Source organism: Myripristis murdjan, chromosome 17 (genome assembly GCF_902150065.1).
Source record: "Myripristis murdjan chromosome 17, fMyrMur1.1, whole genome shotgun sequence".
Lineage (NCBI taxonomy): Eukaryota > Metazoa > Chordata > Actinopteri > Holocentriformes > Holocentridae > Myripristis > Myripristis murdjan.
Genome location: NC_043996.1, coordinates 27807329 through 27826764, shown reverse-complemented (window position 1 = coordinate 27826764; position 19436 = coordinate 27807329).

The window sequence follows — 19436 nt, the reverse complement described above, 5'->3', positions numbered from 1 at the left end:
AAACCGGCCCCATTCTCGATGTTCGCACGTTACATGATGGTTTTTTTAATTGTTTGGTTCTGGAAGGTGAGCAATGTGTCCGTGGTCAGCGCATGTATGTTACATCTAAAGGAACATTTTTACTTGGTTCATTGAGAGAGAGTGTATCGCTCCCCTGTTTTCACAATGACCCTAACATGACAGAAATAACTTGGATCACGGATGAAGATACCCTAACATCATTTAATCCCAAACACTCTGAGGCCAGTCAGAGTCAGATGTACATGATGGATGGACGAAGGTCTGGAAATTACTCCCTTATCATTCCCTCTCTAAATGTGAACCACACAGGAAGGTACAGTTGCATGAAGAAGCCTTCAGATCAGCTGATAGCTGATCATTGGTTAATGGTCTGTCCCAAATTTGATCCTGTCACAGTTTTTTTCTCAAAAGGAGAGTCTGCTGTGCTCCAGTGTAACACTGACCTCTTTAGTGAGGAAGATGCCATTGTTTTGTGGTTCAGACTGATTGATAAACGAGACTATCAGCTTTTTTTTAACTCTAATGATGGCATACTTCCTCTGGACATGGAAGGCACATTAAACACATCAATGCTCCCCTCCTCACTCATCCTCTCTAATCTCTCCCAGACGGACAGTGGGGAATATCTGTGTGCTGTTATGACTCGTGGTCCTTTGTGTGTATCAGCGACCAAGATCTTGTTGGCCTTCGTGGACTCGTATGGAAGCGGCTCCACTTTCTACACAGTGCGGTCTGCTGTGTTGAGCAGTGGTCTGCTGGGGATGATCTGCGCCGTGATCGTGGTGAACGTCAGCATCTGCAGAAGAAACCAGGAACACAACCAGGGAGACGACAAGTAGTTTAAAGAGTCGCCCTTTACACCAGGCATGACCGTGCATCTCATATCTTGTTTCTAGAACTCAGGTTCCTGGATTATATTATCACATGAGATTAAAGTAACGCTTTGCTATAGCAGCAACAGCAGCGGTGGTTGCGGTATTGCTTCAGTTTATATTGTTTTTATATGTATTTGAGTGTAAACATTTAAATGATATTTCTGTTTGTCTGACATTGGATTTCCTCACTGGATGTTTTAAGTCTTTTAAATCTGAAAGTAAACTCCCTTTGTCACATCCACCAGTGTTCCCATAATCCATTTTTTATAAGTATGTTAGAAAAAGAGAGCATCTCTTCTTCTACTCTCTTGTACATTACAAACCACAGGGTTTGTCCACCTGTTTGATTTGTGTTGCATGGCTGATCTGTGTGTAAAACGAGCCCAGATGCATCTGGAAGTAGCCCTGCAGGTGGACTGAGTTATTCACCACTTTTTGAAATTGTAAAACAACACCCATATATGGTTTATGATTGCCACCAAATGCACTGGACATTGAGATAGATAGATAGATAGAGTGCTGAGAAAAAACACTGCTGTCAATATAATCCTTTAGACATTTGAACATGTCGGTGTGACCCTCATCAATAATCTTGTATAAGGCAGTAATGATGGTTTCCTCTATATGCAATAGAAGGAAATTGACTAGACCAAGAAACAAATAGCATAGCCATCAGGAGTGTCTGCACACAGCTTCTGATCACAAAACTAAAGGTATGACATCATTTATGGTTATTGTTGAATAAAGCAAACTATATATCTCCTCTTCTTGGGCTGTTAATTCAGTGGTTTTGGTGATGAGCCGGACACTGACAGGCCTGTCTGTGGAGTCTCAGCTGTCGTGGCTCACATGCAGCAGCAGATTGCTCATGTCGGAAATGTGGCAAATAGGGGGCGCTGTGGGCATCACGTTTGGTGTCCCCACTAAGAAGTGCTGAGGGGAAATTTTTCCGTCTCCTGTCCACCCCAACGAGGAATTGGAATATCTGCCTTTGCTCACAGACAACACACTGTTTACTCTGTCAGTGAAATAAAGTCATCATCTAATCAGAGTGAAGTCCTTCTGGTTTTGTTCTTCATCTGAAAATCAATTGTCACTTTTCGACTGCAACACAGCTTCCCTTCTCCTTGTGTATTTTGAAGTCTGTCATTAGGCTTTCTAAAGCTGGGCCTTCCTGTGTATTTTTAGTGCTGTTAACACATACAGTGGTGGAAAAAAGTTTTCGGACACCCTTAAAATTTTACACAGTCTCACAATCTCAAATATTATCATGAAATATTTGTGGAAAAATCTTTTTTGTGTTTCAAAAGGTGTGGCTGCATTAGACAGATACAAACAAATACAAATTATATTTTTTTTTGTTTATTGTTTACAAGAAAAACTAACAAAACTAAATTCTTGACAGTTTAATCTTTATCTTCAGGCGTGTTTCCTGCGTTAGGTTTCTTGTTTTAGCCATTTTTGTGTCTGAAGAACTTTCAAATGTGCAGCTTTATATAGGCACCAAGCTTGGCAACAAAAATTGTGTCTTTTAATAAAAAGAACAACCTTCATCACTGGTACCAAAATGACCCAATACTCAAAATTTCATATGTATTTTTATGGAACCAATCAATTTGAAGTTTTTAATGGCTTTTTTAGGATTTGTTTAGTATTTTGGCTGTGACTGTACTAAAAGAAATTGCACTTGAAGACCAAAGACTGATTCTTAATGCAATATTTCACAAATACATTCGGTGTCCGAAAACTTTTTTCCACCACTGTATATCACTCCTTTGTAGCAAGTCCGTTTCAGCTTTTTCATGATATGACAGTTTCCTGCTAAACAGAGCCATAGCTTTATGCTGCCACATTGTTACTGTCTTCCACATGAACGTAAACACTTACAGATTGTCTGCATTACCTTGAGTTGGATTATGTGCATGGAAAAATTATAAATGATCTCCCTGAGCTGTGAGTTTGGAGCTCATATGTGTTGTGTGTCTGCAGCTGATGAGGATGCGGTGTGCATCGCAGGCGTTGCTGCGTGCATGATAAGAGATTGAGATAGTGACAGAGGAGAAAAAGATTGCAAAGATGACAGTTTCCCAGAAAGTCTGACATCTTATCAGCTCGATGGTTCATGAGCTTTGCCGTGTGGTGTTTATCTGTTTATCTGACTTATTTATTGGCAAAACATATTTAAATTTAAGTTTTCTAGCATAAGCTCTTGAACTTAAAGCTCATACTGATACTAGTGTCAGAAACTCTGATTTTTACTTTTGAAAGTGCTCATGAACATGATCAGTGTGTTTTGCCAGGTCCTCCCAACACCCACATTCAAACTAGCAGCAGCGATGAACATGATAAATGATCCTGTATCATGATGGTGATGTCAAACCCACATAGGAAAGTGTAAAAATCCTTTCTCAGTCACAACCTGACACAGACACGGAGGCAGAAGCAGCCGGCAGAGAGGATGGCTTCAGTCGCAAACATCAGCATTGTACTTGCTCTTCTCCTCACAGCCGTTCACGCAGAAGAGGATTTCATTCATTTTGGAGAAGAGGGTCAAGAAAAAATTCATTTGGTTCGTATAAAAAAAAATGACATCAAGGCAGATTACTGTTTGGTCTTCCAGATCAGAGCTGGAGAGGACCGAATGCTGTGGAACTCCTCAGAGCTTTCACCTGACAGCGCCACTCTGGAAACGGACCTGCGACATCGACTGAGAGTTAAACGTTCAACTCTTGTTATCAGAAATCTCACAGAGTCCGACTCGGGCCGTTACAGAGTGGATTGTTGGAGAAATGGACAAGTTACACTGCAAAGGAAACTCACCCTCATCGTCTGTGGCACGGTGACTTCTTTGCAATATCGAGTTGCATCACATCTGCACTGTAACAGGGAGAAGAGTAGTGAGAACATTCGTTGGTTTCAAACAAAAAGATACACGTCAAATATGTTGCGCATAGGAGATCAAGTCACACAGACTCGGTTTGCTGAAACCGGCCCTTTTCTCGATGTTCGCACGTTACACAATGGTTTTTTTAATTGTTTGGTTCTGGAAGGTGAGCGATGTGTCCGTGGTCAGCGCATTTATGTTGAATCTAAAGGAACATATTTACTTGGTTCATTGAAAGAGAATGTATCGCTCCCCTGTTTTCACAATGACCCCAACATGACAGAAATAACTTGGATCACGGATGAAGATAAACTAACATCATTTAATCCCAAACACTCTGAGGCCAGTCAGAGTCAGATGTACATGATGGATGGACGAAGGTCTGGAAATTACTCCCTTATCATTCCCTCTCTAAATGTGAACCACACAGAAAGGTACATCTGCAGGAAGAAGCCTTCAGATCAGCTGATAGCTGATTATTGGTTACTGGTCTGTCCCAAATTTGATCCTGTCACAGTTTTTTTCTCAAAAGGAGAGTCTGCTGTGCTCCAGTGTAACACCGACCTCTTTAGTGAGGAAGACGACATTGTTTCGTGGTTCAGACTGATTGATAAACGAGACTATCAGCTTTTTTTTAACTCTAATGATGGCATACTTCCTCTGGACATGGAAGGCACATTAAACACATCAATGCTCCCCTCCTCACTCATCCTCTCTAATCTCTCCCAGACGGACAGTGGGGAATATCTGTGTGCTGTTATAACTCGTGGTCCTTTGTGTGTATCATTGACTAAGACCTTGTTGACCTTCGTGGACTCTGACATGTATGGAAGCAGCTCCACTTTCTACACAGTGCGGTCTGCTGTAGTGAGCAGTGGTCTGCTGGGGATGATCTGCGCCGTGATCGCGGTGAACGTCAGCATCTGCAGAAGAAACCAGGAACACAACCAAGGAGCCGACAAGTAGTTTAAAGAGTCGCCCTTTACACCAGGCATGACCGTGCATCTCATATCTTGTTTCTAGAACTCAGTTTCCTGGATTATATTATCACATGAGATTAAAGTAACGCTTTGCTATAGCAGCAACAGCAGTGGTAGTTACGGTATTGCTTCAGTTTATATTGTTTTTATATGTATTTGAGTGTAAACATTTAAATGATATTTCTGTTTGTCTGACATTGGATTTCCTCTCTGGATGTTTTAAGTCTTTTAAATCTGATAGTAAACTCTCTTTATCACATCCCCCAGTGTTCCCATAATCCATTTTTTATAAGTATGTTAGAAAAAGAGAGCATCTCTTCTTCTACTCTCTTGTACATTACAAACCACAGGGTTTGTCCACCTGTTTGATTTGTGTTGCGTGGCTGATCTGTGTGTAAAACGAGCCCAGATGCATCTGGAAGTAGCCCTGCAGGTGGACTGAGTTATTCACCACTTTTTGAAATTGTAAAACAACACCCATATATGGTTTATGATTGCCACCAAATGCACTGGACATTGAGATAGATAGATAGATAGATAGATAGAGCGCTGAGAAAAAACACTGCCGTCAATATAATCCTTTAGACATTTGAACATGTCGGTGTGACCCTCATCAATGATCTTGTATAAGGCAGCAATAATGATTTCCTCTATATGCAATAGAAGGAAATTGACTAGACCAAGAAACAAATAGCTGAGCCATCAGGAGTGTCTGCACACAGCTTCTGATCACAAAACTGTAAAGGTATGACATCATTTATGGTTATTGTTGAATTAAAGCAAACTATATATCTCCTCTTCTTGGGCTGTTAATTCAGTGGTTTTGGTGATGAGCCGGACACTGACAGGCCTGTCTGTGGAGTCTCAGCTGTCATGGCTCACATGCAGCAGCAGATTGCTAATGTCGGAAATGTGGCAAATAGGGGGCGCTGTGGGCATCACATTTGGTGTCCCCACTAAGAAGTGCTGAGGGGAAATTTTTCTGTCTCCTGTCCACCCCAACGAGGAATTGGAATATCTGCCCTTGCTCACAGACAACACACTGTTTACTCTACTGTCAGTGAAATAAAGTCATCATCTAATCAGAGTGAAGTCCTTCTGGTTTTGATCTTCATCTGAAAATCAATTGTCAATTTTCTACTGCAACACAGCTTCCCTTCTCCTTGTGTATTTTGAAGTCTTAGGCTTTCTGAAGCTGGGCCTTCCTTCTCCACTGTGTATTTTAGTGCTGTTAGCACATATATGACTCCTTTGTAGCAAGTCCATTTCAGCTTTTTCAGGTTATCACAGTTTCCTGCTAAACAGAGCCATAGCTTTATGCTGCCACATTGTTACTGTCTTCCACATGAACGTAAACGCTTACAGATTGTCTGCATTACCTTGAGTTGGATTATGTGCATGTAAAATTATAAACGATCTCCCTGAGTTGTGAGTTTGGAGCTCATATTTGTAGATTTGTAGATTTATTTATTTTTAAAAGAAATGGGACAGTACATGTTGATGCACATATACATGTAAACATGTGAGATTATAGCCGTGTGGCTAATTTCCATCTCTAGTCCCATTGGCAGGTTGGTGTTGTACATAGCATTCACATTATTAATAATACACAATGGAATAAAAAAAAAAAAAAACAGCATAGTTGATCATGAAACATACAGGCCAAGGGTCAAGGGACCATGCACATTTCACCACTGCTTAAACACTAAATTATATGTTGAGGGGCTGATTAAAGTGCAGAGTGCTATAGTGTAAAGTGCATTATTATATTGCAAATTGCCCAATAAATATAAAGTGCTATTTTAATTGCCCAATACTCAATGCATATTACAATAATTTAATGCCAACAATGGTAATTTGTGATACCTAGAGTACATAGTTATATATAAAGTGCTTGTTGCATTGCACATTGCCCTACTGTCTAATAAGTGTTGGTCTGCAGCTGATGAGGATGCGGTGTGCATCGCAGGCGATGCTGCGTGCATGATAAGAGATTGTGATAGTGACAGAGGAGAAAAAGATTGCAAAGATGACAGTTTCCCGGACAGTCTGACATCTTATCAGCTTAATGGTTCATGAGCTTTGCCATGTGGTGTTTATCTGTTTATCTGACTGATTTATTGACAAAACATATTTAAATTTAAGTTTTCTAGCATAAGCTCTTGAACTTAAAGCTCATACTGATACTAGTGTCAGAAACTCTGATTTTTTACTTTTGAAAGTGTTCATGAACATGATCAGTGTGTTTTGCCTGGTCCTCCCAACACCCACATTCAAACTAGTAGCAGAGATGAACATGATAAATGATCCTGTATCATGATGGTGATGTCAAACCCTCTTAGGAAAGTGTAAAACTCCTTTCTCAGTCACAACCTGACACAGACACGGAGGCAGAAGCAGCCGGCAGAGAGGATGGCTTCAGTCGCAAACATTGGCATTGCACTCGCTCTTCTCCTCACAGCCGTTCACGCAGAGGAAGATTTCATTCATTTTGGAGAAGAGGGTGAAGAAAAAATTCATTTGGTTCGTATAAAAAAAGATGACATCAAGGCAGATTACTGTTTGGTCTTCCAGATCAGAGATGGAGAGGACCGAATGCTGTGGAACTCCTCAGAGCTTTCACCTGACAGTGCCACGCTGGAACCTGACCTGCGACATCGACTGAGAGTTAAAGGTTCAACTCTTGTTATCAGAAATCTCACAGAGTCCGACTCGGGCCGTTACAGAGTGGATTGTTGGAGAGATGGACAAGTTACACTGCAAAGGAAACTCACCCTCATCGTCTGTGGCACGGTGACTTCTTTGCAATATCAAGTTGTATCACTTCTGCACTGTAACAGGGAGAAGAGTAGTGAGAACATTCGTTGGTTTCAAACAAAAAGATACAGGTCAAATATGTTGCGCATAGGAGATCAAGTCACACAGACTCGGTTGGCTGAAACCGGCCCCTTTCTCGATGTTCGCACGTTACATGATGGTTTTTTTAATTGTTTGGTTCTGGAAGGTGAGCGATGTGTCCGTGGTCAGCGCATTTATGTTAAATCTAAAGGAACATTTTTACTTGGTTCATTGAGAGAGAGTGTATCGCTCCCCTGTTTTCACAGTGACCCTAACACGACAGAAATAACTTGGATCACGGATGAAAATAACCTAACATCATTTAATCCCAAACACTCTGAGGCCAGTCAGAGTCAGATGTACATGATGGATGGACGAAGGTCTGGAAATTACTCCCTTATCATTCCCTCTCTAAATGTGGACCACACAGAAAGGTACATCTGCATGAAGAAGCCTTCAGATCAGCTGATAGCTGATCATTGGTTACTGGTCTGTCCCAAATTTGATCCTGTCACAGTTTTTTTCTCAAAAGGAGAGTCTGCTGTGCTCCAGTGTAACACTGACCTCTTTAGTGAGGAAGATGGCTTTGTTTTGTGGTTCAGACTGATTGATAAACGAGACTATCAGCTTTTTTTTGACTCTGATGATGGCATATTTCCTCTGGACGTGAAAGGCAAATTAAACACATCAATGCTCCCCTCCTCACTCATCCTCTCTAATCTCTCCCAGACGGACAGTGGGGAATATCTGTGTGTTGTTATGACTCGTGGTCCTTTGTGTGTATCAGCGACCAAGATCTTGTTGGCCTTCGTGGACTCTGACATGCATGGAAGCGGCTCCACTTTCTACACAGTGCGGTCTGCTGTAGTGAGCAGTGGTCTGCTGGGGATGATCTGCGCCGTGATCGTGGTGAACGTCAGCATCTGCAGAAGAAACCAGGAACACAACCAGGGAGACAACAAGTAGTTTAAAGAGTCGCCCTTTACACCAGGCATGACCGTGCATCTCATATCTTGTTTCTAGAACTCAGTTTCCTGGATTATATTATCACATGAGATTAAAGTAACGCTTCGCTATAGCAGCAACAGCAGTGGTAGTTACGGTATTGCTTCAGTTTATATTGTTTTTATATGTATTTGAGTGTAAACATTTAAATGATATTTCTGTTTGTTTGACATTGGATTTCCTCTCTGGATGTTTTAAGTCTTTTAAATCTGATAGTAAACTCTCTTTGTCACATCCACCAGTGTTCCCATAATCCATTTTTGAAAAGTATGTTAGAAAAAGAGAGCATCTCTTCTCCTCTCTTGTACGTTACAAACCACAGGGTTTGCCCACCTGTTTGATTTGTGTTGTGTGGTTGATTTGTGTGTAAAACGAGCCCAAATGCATCTGGAAGTAGCCCTGCAGGTGGACTGAGTGACTGAAACTTCATCAAATGCATTTCCACCTGGATGCCAAACCTGCCTTTCATCTATCCAGAGACAGTCTGATTGCCCAAGATGTTAATGTTGGGTTTAAAGGAGATGGAAGTGTTGAAGCGAGAGACATAGATTATGTAGAGGCTGTTAGTATGTTATATTTTGTAACCTTTATTGCATCGATTGGCTTCTTTGAAATCAAAAAAAAAATTTTAAAGAGAGAAGAACAACAACAACAACGTCAGCGCTGTAAATAACTATCAATATTGTACTTATAAAATCACTTTATATATTTGACTTTGCACAAATCATTCAAAATCTTTTTCAAATGCTGCTGTAGAAGCGTTTACATCATGGCAGGGCTGCAGAAGTGTGAATATTGCTGGAAACTACAGATTGTCTTGTTTTCAAGTTTGATGGTTAAAACAGGACGAAGGGGAGAAGTGAGAGAAACAGATGATGTAGGAGCTTCACAAACAACAATAACCTGAAGTTGTTTTATCTGTCTTCCTCCCCTAATTGTTACTGTAATGAAACAACAGATGAAATGTGTTTAGTGGTTCATTTCAGGGCTCAGTGCTGTCTATTTGGGATCATTTACTATAGTCAGCTGTGTATGGAATGCCTCAGCTTAAGCAAATAAAGAAATCAGTTTCACAAAATAATTTGTTTCACTGTTGTGATTTTTCCAATAGAAACATGTTGAATGATCTCACAGACGGATACAACACACATGCAGGTGTGCACTCATGTTTGCTCCATGTTTTGTGCTCCTTCTGCACACAAACACAGAGGAGATTTGAAGAGGAGAAATGGATCTGATGGATTTTAAATGCACAAATAATTCTGTATGACTCTGTTACATTTGATAGCTACATTGGTTATTATTAAGCCTATTAAATGTTTTTTTTATTATTATTACAGAAGGCCTATTAATTAAATCTAGCCTATGTGCTGACCACAACTCGGTGTTGTCAAACACTTTTGAAATTACACATTAAATTACTGTGTGATTCAAATATAATACAGTAGGGGAGAGTGGGGTAATTTGTGCCAAGGGGCAAGTAGTGCCACCCCTGTTATCTAGAAAACCATAGAAGAAGTTGGTCATGTGATCACATATTTTTGAAGAGGCATCCATTTCACTCATCCTGCAAAGAAGGGAGATACATGGCTTGAGAGGTAAGCACATTTAAGTTCAAAAAACATTTTTTTGCCCTCCAAAATAAAATTTCCATGATCAAGGTTTTTTTGATTGCTGTGTTTGAACAATTATAGAAAACTTTGAAAACAGTTCACACAGGTTTTAGTACTTTAGTAAGCTACACCATGAGTCTATACAGTTAGCATGATGTTAGCTCAAAACAGCTGGGGGATGCATTTTTTTCAAATGGTGGGCTTGGGGTAATTTGTGCCAAAGGGCCTGGGGTAAATTGTGCCAGTGGCACAGCTTGTGATTATATACTATATATTACTTTATTGTATTTTATTGTTATTGTACATTGTCTTCTTACCTTTGATCACTAAAACTATTCAGATTCAGATGAAGATGATTTGCAGGTGCTCATTTTGGAATTTTTATTTTGTTCTGGGTATGTGTTCATGTGGCGCTAGGCCTTGTTATAGAAAAGTGGCCTGTGATCTTGTTAAAATAATAAATAAATGTTAAATAAATAATTTTGTATTGAATTTGTTTTGCTTTTATATAGCATTATCATTTGTGAGATTAAAATGATCTGTTTTACTTCAATTATCAATGGCACCCCAGTGTATTCTCTCTAATGGCACAATTTACCCCGCACTGGGGGCAAGTTGTGCCACAAAACAACTTTTTTTTCAAAAGCTATATTTCTCAAACAGTTTATATAAGATCCAAAGTGATTGTTCCCAGGGATGCACAACATCCTAAACTATATGTGCATATTTTAGTTGGAGGCATTACTGTAATCCCCTCGCTTTAAAGGCACTTTAAGTAAAAATTGGCACTACTGACCCTACTCTCCCCTACAGTAGCTCTGCAGCCATTTGTGTCTCTTTGCCAGAAGTCATTTGGCTTTTGACAGAAACTGGTTTCAAAAAGAACACAAAATAGTAAAATTCAGAATTACTAGTAAAATTTCTCTCTCTCTGTCTCTCTCTCTCTCTGTGACACACACACACACACACACACACATACACATACACACACATACACACACACACACATACACACACACAACTTATCTTCCTCAGGCAAGCAAATAAATGTTCATGCAAATTTTAGTTGTTGCAAATTTCCAGTGTTTCCATTTGGATTTTCTTTTTTGGAAATTCAGAATTTGTATAAAAAAAATTGTTTTATGTTTTGAACTGACTTGAAAGAAGCTGATTGGAAGACTTACTTACAGATGTAGGTGGAAATCATGGGGTGTAGTTTCCCCCCCCAAAAAATCAGTGGAAACAAAACCATGTAATTTTAAATTGTACAATATACTTTGGAGGCACTTGGTTAATTACAGATAGAAAACAATGTGTTTTTTAATTTAGAGCCATAGATGCACCCCCCTTTCATCCTACATAGTGGTTTGGTCCACTGCATGTCCTGTTTTGATTCCTACTGTTTTGTGTATGTGTGTGTGTGTGTGTGTGTGTGTGTGTGTGTGTGTGTGTGTGTGGTACCTCCATGCATGCATTCATGCTTGCAAGTCACCAAAGCATCTGACTGTGCTATAGCTTCTTAAAATATCCCTGTAAAGTACAGTAATCTTAAAACACATGATGTATGAATATGTGTGTGTGTGTGTGTGTGTGTGTGTGTGTGTGTGTGTGTGTGTGTGTGTCGGCTGATGACAGATGGCTTCCTCACTCTAATCGTGGCATCTGCATGGGGTCAGCATGGGAGGTTCAGGAGGGGGAATCTGTGGAGGTATGTTGTGCAAGATCTTTGTTTACAAGTCATTAAAGAAGGCGATTCAAGACAAAGTGTGTGTATTCTGCTGAAATTACAGAACTGAATGATATAAACTCCAATGGTCTCAGTACCTTTGAATGATAAGTCATGTAGGTTCTAAAGATGTAAAGTTTCACGACTTCTCATTGAGCTATTTATTCATTTTTTATGTGTATGTTGAATTTTTGTAACTGTGCATCCCATGTCCAAAAAAAAAGTTGGAAAAAGTAAATGAATGTGTAAATGAATGTCTTTCCTGACACCAACAGGAGGTCAGAGACACCCTGCTTTATCGAACACTGCTTCACTGAAAATAATGCAACAAGTCCTTACTATGGCTTTGGCTTTGTTTCATGTCTTTCTGTGGAAATTGTGCAAATTCTCAATTAAAATGTTAAAGCACATTATGTCAGAGGGAGATTTTTTGGGCTTTGTTGCTCCAAATGACATGAAGAGGTAACTGATTGATCTATTATTATTATTATTTCCATTTTTTTAACCCTTTTTCTCTCAAGTTTAAACCACTTAGTGCAAGCTGAGGGAATACAGACGTGTGAAGCCTTGTCGTCATTTCGTGGTTTCACCCAGTTTGAAATTTAAGCTGCTGTGTTTCTACATAAAAATCACGATTAACGCAGCAACAGAGTTGATTAAAACCTGGGTTAACATTCTGCATTAAGCGCTGCCCAGTTCAGAGGGCGTCCCTGTGCCGGCCTGTCCGCACACCCATCCATCATGCTATCATGTGCGGCCCCTGGATGAGGCGGCTTTGTGCCAGAGCTGATCCTGTCATCGCCGCAGGCTCGGGGTCCAAGAAAACCGCCGTGTGGTCCAGCTGTTGCCAGCACTCAGCGTCCAACAATGGCTCGCTTGTCCTGGGAGGCGAGCAGGGGGAGTCGTGCTCGCAACCCTTAAGCCCGCTCTGAGACCCCCGGATTGCGTCAGCAGCTCACAGCTGTGCTGCAGAGAGCTGCTGCTGCTGCTGCTGTGTCGTAACACGGGGGAGAAGGGTGTGTGTGTGTGTGTGTGTGTGTTCCTGTATCTCAGTGCTTACATGGACAGGAATGAGAAAAACCCAACCCTCTCTCCTAAAAATTACATTCCCATACAGCTAAACTGCATTCTTAATTACGTTTCGGGGTAAGTGTATTTTGTTGCAGATAAATCACGAATTCGTCTCTAATCAGCATTTCTTGTATGTCATGCATGCATTTTAGCCATTTTTGTTACTTTGGCCATCCAAAGTACGCGGTAAAGGTTGGGGAAAGATGAGGTTTGGGCATAAAAACCACTAAGTTACGGTGATGTAACGTTTGCAAATAAAAAACAAACCCCACTGTGGAGTCAAACTCGGCGTGCCTCGGTGAAAGTCAGTTGTTTCAGCGCCCCACCCGCCTCCTGGCGCCCCTCGAAACATAATTGAGAATGCAGTTTAGCTGTAGGAGAATGTAATTTTTAGGAGACCGGGCTTGAAAAACCATGCACTGGCTGTTGAATATAATGTTCTCGATGCATGTTGCATGGATTTCGGTGAAGACAAAAAAAAAAAAAAAAGAAAATCTGCACTCGTAAAATAATGAATATCAGGACTTACTTATTTATTTTACTTTTTCCAATATTGAGAGGTTATTTTTTTTTTCTTTTTGTATTTACATGGATGAACCATCCTCACTGGCCTTGGAGGATGAGCTAAAGTGAGAATGAGCGCATTTTCCCACTTCTTTAGGTAGCCAGTTAAAGCTTAGGACATGGGTGTAGGTTTAAGGTTTAAAACTGGGATTGGAGTGAGGTTAGGGAATGGATGCATCTAATTAATGAAACATACGGCTGCTGTTGGGAGAAAACCTCACACATCCAACATGTAAATTGTTCAGGAGCTACAAAAAAAAAAAAAAAACAGCATTCTTCTCAGTTGAACCAGCATGCATTTTAAAGTTTTAACCAGTGGGGGTTTAACAGGATTTCATAAGCGCAAAAAGTAGCAGATTTCTCTCAGCAGATAGAAAACCATGTAGTATCTCGATTTAAATGAACACATTAAAATCCTGAAAGTTTTATATGTAAGGTTTTAGGTAAGTGTTCCTATGTGTTAGTGCATGAAAAAGCAAGGAGAAGCAAACAGCTTTGTAGTTTTGAGTGTATGTGTTCATATGTGTGTGTGTGTGTGTGTGTGGGTGGAGAGTTGGTTTGTGTGTTAGGGTGTGACAGAGAGAGCAGGCACACATGCATGACTGGGTTTTCAAAAGCAAGAGATAAAAAAAAAACAAAAAGTTTGAGTGGGACTGCACATGTGAGAGCATGTATTTTACCACATGTGAGAGTGTATGTGTGTCAGCATGTGTGTGTGTGTGTGCATGCGTGGGCATCAATATTCAGTGTCACGCAGGGACAGTGTTGTTATCTTGCAGCAGAGATAGCAGAAGCTGAATTAACTCATTTCTAAGTAGGTGCAGCCAAGTTAAACACAGCTCTCGCTCTCATGGCAGCTTGACGTCAACTTTCTGATTTCACACCCACCAATCTACGACAGAAATGGGAAATGTGCCTCCGGACACAGCGGGGAGATGAAATGGACAGATATTCCTAAGTGGATAACAAACCGACACCATGTCTAATCAAACCTTCGCTCACTATAAAATAAAATATATAAAAAAAAAAAAAACTCAAGAACCGTGACATTCGAACAAATGGGTTAATTACTTTTTAAAAAGCCGGCACTTAAACACATTTGTTTCTTTTCAAGTGCAAGTCGTAAAGTTCCTGTCAAGGGTTGGCGGGGCCATAAGATTCACTCTAAATGTAAATAAGTGGTGTTTTAAATGGCTGTTAGCCACACACTTGTTAGAGCAGGAGATAAACCGCGTAGCCCGTTCTCCGCGGGGTCGTGTCCCTAATTAACCCAAAACGGCTTCGTTATTTTCTCATTCGATTACGCCGAGGAATTCGCCGCCGTGACAGAGCGAGATAAATACACGGAGCGCTGACGGGGTTTCTTCTCCTCTGCTGCTCGCGGCTGATGGATGCCGGCGAATTTAGGTGGGCGCAGAGATAGCGTTATTCATTAACAGTTCAAACTAAAACAAAACACACGCCGAGATCCGAGATAAGGCGTCAAATTTTGGAAATCTCTCTCTCTTCTTGTCTGGCGGAGGGATCTGAAGTAAACGTTTTAAGGCTGTGCGCCGCTTTATTCGGTCGTGTTGCGGGAAGAGAGAGAGAGAACAAAGGTCAGGAGCTGCCGAGCGGAAAAGGAGTGGTGATGGAGGAGAGGAGGAGAGTGTGGAGAAATGAGCAGATGGCGGAAAAACGTGAGTCAGATCTCCAACAAGTTGGGTATAGTTTATAGTTGGTGCTTTTGGTGCGCTGGGAAACTGTTCCTCCACCTGGGGAGCAATCTAAATTGCATCAGGCGAGCGCGGCAGAAGCACCATCGAAGCTGGGATTGTGATTAAGCGGCACGATAAGAGAAATGGGAAAGATTGATACGGTGGAGGAGATGGCGATTATGTAACGTCCCGCGACTCTGTAAAACGAGATAAGTGAGCGGAGGTTCAGCCCTCGCTCGGCGATGGAGGAGAGGGAGTAAGTGGAGGAGCGAGGGAGGAGGTGGATGGAGAGGGGGAACAGTTGAGGAGGAAGAGGAGAGCTGTGAGGAGAAGGAGGAACTTTTTTTTTTTTTTAAGCCATAGCCGAAAACTTTATTTCGTTGGCTTTTTTATTGCTCATATTAACCCTGATTCACACTTTCCAATTGTAAGGTAGTTGCAGCGAGTGATTATTTCAGCTGATCTATTGATTATGTGTCTGTTAATAATTTAATCTGCAAAATGTCAAAAATAATGACTAATGTTTAGCACAAATTACCAAGAGCCTAAAGTAGTCAAAATAGTCTGACCAGCAGCAAAAAATTAAAAAAAAAGAATTATAATGAAATGAAGAAAAGCGAGAAAACTTCAGAGATTTGTGAAACGGTGACAAGCAAAATGATTAATTTATTATCAAAATTATATGCAGCTAATTTTTGTGTGGGTCAGTTTAAAAACAGACTAATCATCGAATCGTCGAATCGAAACAAAATTGAGGCCCAGACGGCTGGACGACGAAGTGAGATTAGCGAGGTGTGTTGAATTTAGTTGAGTTTGCCATTTCTCTTTTGACTCTGCTTCATCGCCATGGCAACGTACGCTGCAAACATAACCAGGTTATGTTCAGAGCTTCGGCTTAAAATCAGCTATTTCCGAATTTGCTTCAGGTAGTACGTCTGTTAACCCTTTAAATTTCACACTGGATATCATCCACAAAATACAAGAATAATAAACCATAGTTACTCAATAAGTTACTCAATATGATATTTTTATGCTTGCGCCTTATTCGCTGCCAAGTTCATTTGATGCTGCTGGTATCATATCTAATAAAATGAAAGTCTATCACACATAAGACTACAGTGACTTACATGGATCCTTCCTTACAGGATCGTGTAAGTCCTAAATGCAGTTCTTGAGTTTAATGTTTAATCAATAGAAATAAACTGAAAATACTTTATGAATTTATACGAGCTGCAATTTTCTTCTTTGACCTTATTTGCTGCCACAGTAATAATTTTTATGCCCTCCTCATAGCTTCCTCATGATGACAGGCGGCACGCGATTGGTCCATTTTGTGCAGACAAAGAGTCACATGACCAAACGCACCTTTTAATGTGCACAGAGCTCAGAGAGGAGAGCCGGGTGACCCCTGACCCCCGACCCCCGACCCCCTCTGGTATTCACAGCAACTAAAAACACATGAAGAAACAGGCGAGTCTCAGCCCGGCCTGCAGCTCGCCCTCGCTTCATTACGTTACGCAACATTTCCAAACACGAGGAACTGCTGGCTATCAAAAGTCAACATCCGTCTCCTTACACCCATAATCCCTTGCGTTTTGGGGTCTTTTCCTGCAGTTGGTTTGGATTTTGCTCTCACTCCTAACAAACTGCATCACAGACTCACATTTCTAGGTGTCTCATACAAGTTATTTCTGTGCATTTAGTTACTGTGTAATATTTTACTGTAGACTTTTCAGACATGTAAGAAGCAAGTACAACTTATTTCCACTAAAAACTCAGCAATACAATATACAGTTAACACAAAACAGGGAGGGAGGGATAACTAAATCAAAATAACAATTAACTGAATAAATAAATAATAAAAAATAATTACATTACATTAAAAATGTGCATAAGTCTGCAGTTGGTAGGAGAAAATGTTCCCATGGGTTCAACAAAAGTCAACCAAGTCATTAAAAATATATCATATCTGTTTTTCGGTGCACTCTCTGGAAACAGTCCATAGATATAGCAGGAGGTATTATCGATGGATTTTCTTTCCTAGGAGACGAAGCTGTGGATCGGTGTACCCATATAACAACGTTGTATCCTGTTCCAGGTGGCGAAGGATGAAATAACACAAAATTCAGTGACATTTGGTCTCATTCGTTTGATCTGTTGCCGTTTTTATTCAAAGTGGTCACAGGTTTGCCGAGCTGTTTCTGAGGGTTTTTGACTGCGACTGAGCTTTTACCTCAACTTGCTGCAGTTTTTCCTCCCAGTCGCCTCAAACTGGCGACTGTCGTGTCATTTCCACGTCCAGATGCTGGAGGTTTGGTTTGGGTCGCTGAGATTAACCCTTTCTGTAACTTCACAATGTCAATTATAGCTGAAGGACGTGCATATAAACTGACTGGAGGACAGAAGATAGACAACTTCATCATAAAACAGCCATCGCCCAACGTCGAATCCTTTTCCTACCTGAGGTAATAAGTTAATTGATTTATATGCCCAAATATCATTATGACTTCATAGTCATAGTCATAGTCATAGTCATAGTCATATTTATTAACTCTTCACCACAATTGTGGTATGGAGTACAAACAATACAAAATAAATGATGAACAGTCATAATGAGTCATCACAGGTCGAAGTAAAAAGAAAAAACAAGACTGCACTTGATCATTTAAAGAGTGGCAAAACCTTATTCAAGAAAGCACCCAATTTACATATTGTTTGAAAATTATCAGTCTTCAATAAAGCTATACATTTAAACATAGATGGGCGATTTAAAAAATATTTAGGCAAGTACTTATTTCTGGTCTCGGACAAAATTACATTTTTACATTGAAACAAAACATGATATTCATCTCCCAGGTGGCCGTCATTACACAGGTTACAAAACCTTTCATTTCTTTCCAGACCCTTGTATCTACCTGTTATTTTAGGAAGTCTATTATTAGAAGTTCGGAGATTACAGATGGCCTGACTATACTTCTTATTTTCACAGAGTAAATATTTTTCAAACTTAAAAACTTCTTTAAATTCACAATATAAATCACATGAGGACATATTCTGTAGTTCATAACGCCATTTCTGCACAAACTGATCCTTTAACCTCTGCTCAACTGCCATCTTCAGCCATTTAATGTTATCACATCTCTGGTCTGACCAAACATAAGAAAAACCGCATTCATCTAATATTTGCTTAACAAAGGAAATCCACGGTGATACATATAAATCATTAATATATAAATTAAATAGACAGTTATACATCACCCTGCTGATCTTTGTTTCCTTCCCCATCACTAAACTCCCCCAATAGCCAATAATTCTTTTTTTGATGTCAACACATAAAGGGTATCTTCATAAAAGTTTGTATTTACCTTTTCAAATAGGTGTCACTGAACATTATTACATTTGGAACTGCAACCGTTGAGAATTAAATGACAAAAATGTCCAGAAGATGTGCGTGAGATCCAGTGTCTGTGATTGGCTACCGTTGTGTGGTTAGTGGTTATTTTGCGCCACCAAATGCTTGTTGTTGTTTTCACCTGCACGACCAAAGCAACACAAAGGAGTAAACGCAGCAGAGCTCACTCCTATCGGCACTTATTCCCTGCCAGCAGGGACGTCTTAGAAGGTCAGGGAGCTTCCTGCTTCCAGCCTCACTTCATCCTGCTGATGGGAAGTCCTGCCGCGAAGCCACTGACCTTGAACACAGCAAAGCTCGGCAGAGAGAGAGAGAGAGAGAGAGAGAGAGGCAGGAAAGGTAGAAGACAGAGTAAGATATGAGGGGAATGGCAATGGAGAGGAGAGGAGGGAAGGGTGAAGGAGAAATGTCAAGATATGAACAGAGGAAAAACATGAACGTCGCCCATTCCTGTCCTTGTTGGGGTAGCGAGGGCCTCGGGGGCAGAAGAAGACCGTGGTCGTACCGGGAGGCTCCCAGCTTAACGTCTGGAAACGTATGAACAAGCCTGCTCAGTCAACTCTCCCTAGATAAATAAAGGTTAGGAAAAAAAAGGTTTTCTTCGCCAGAATTGCAGATCCAGTGCTGCGTTCGTTTCAACTCAGACCTTGGAATTTCCGACATGTAAATTTCAAACCTCACATCCACAGTGTCAACCTGATCAAAAACTGATGGCTACAAGAGGAAGAAGCAGCAGCGTTTGCTTTAACA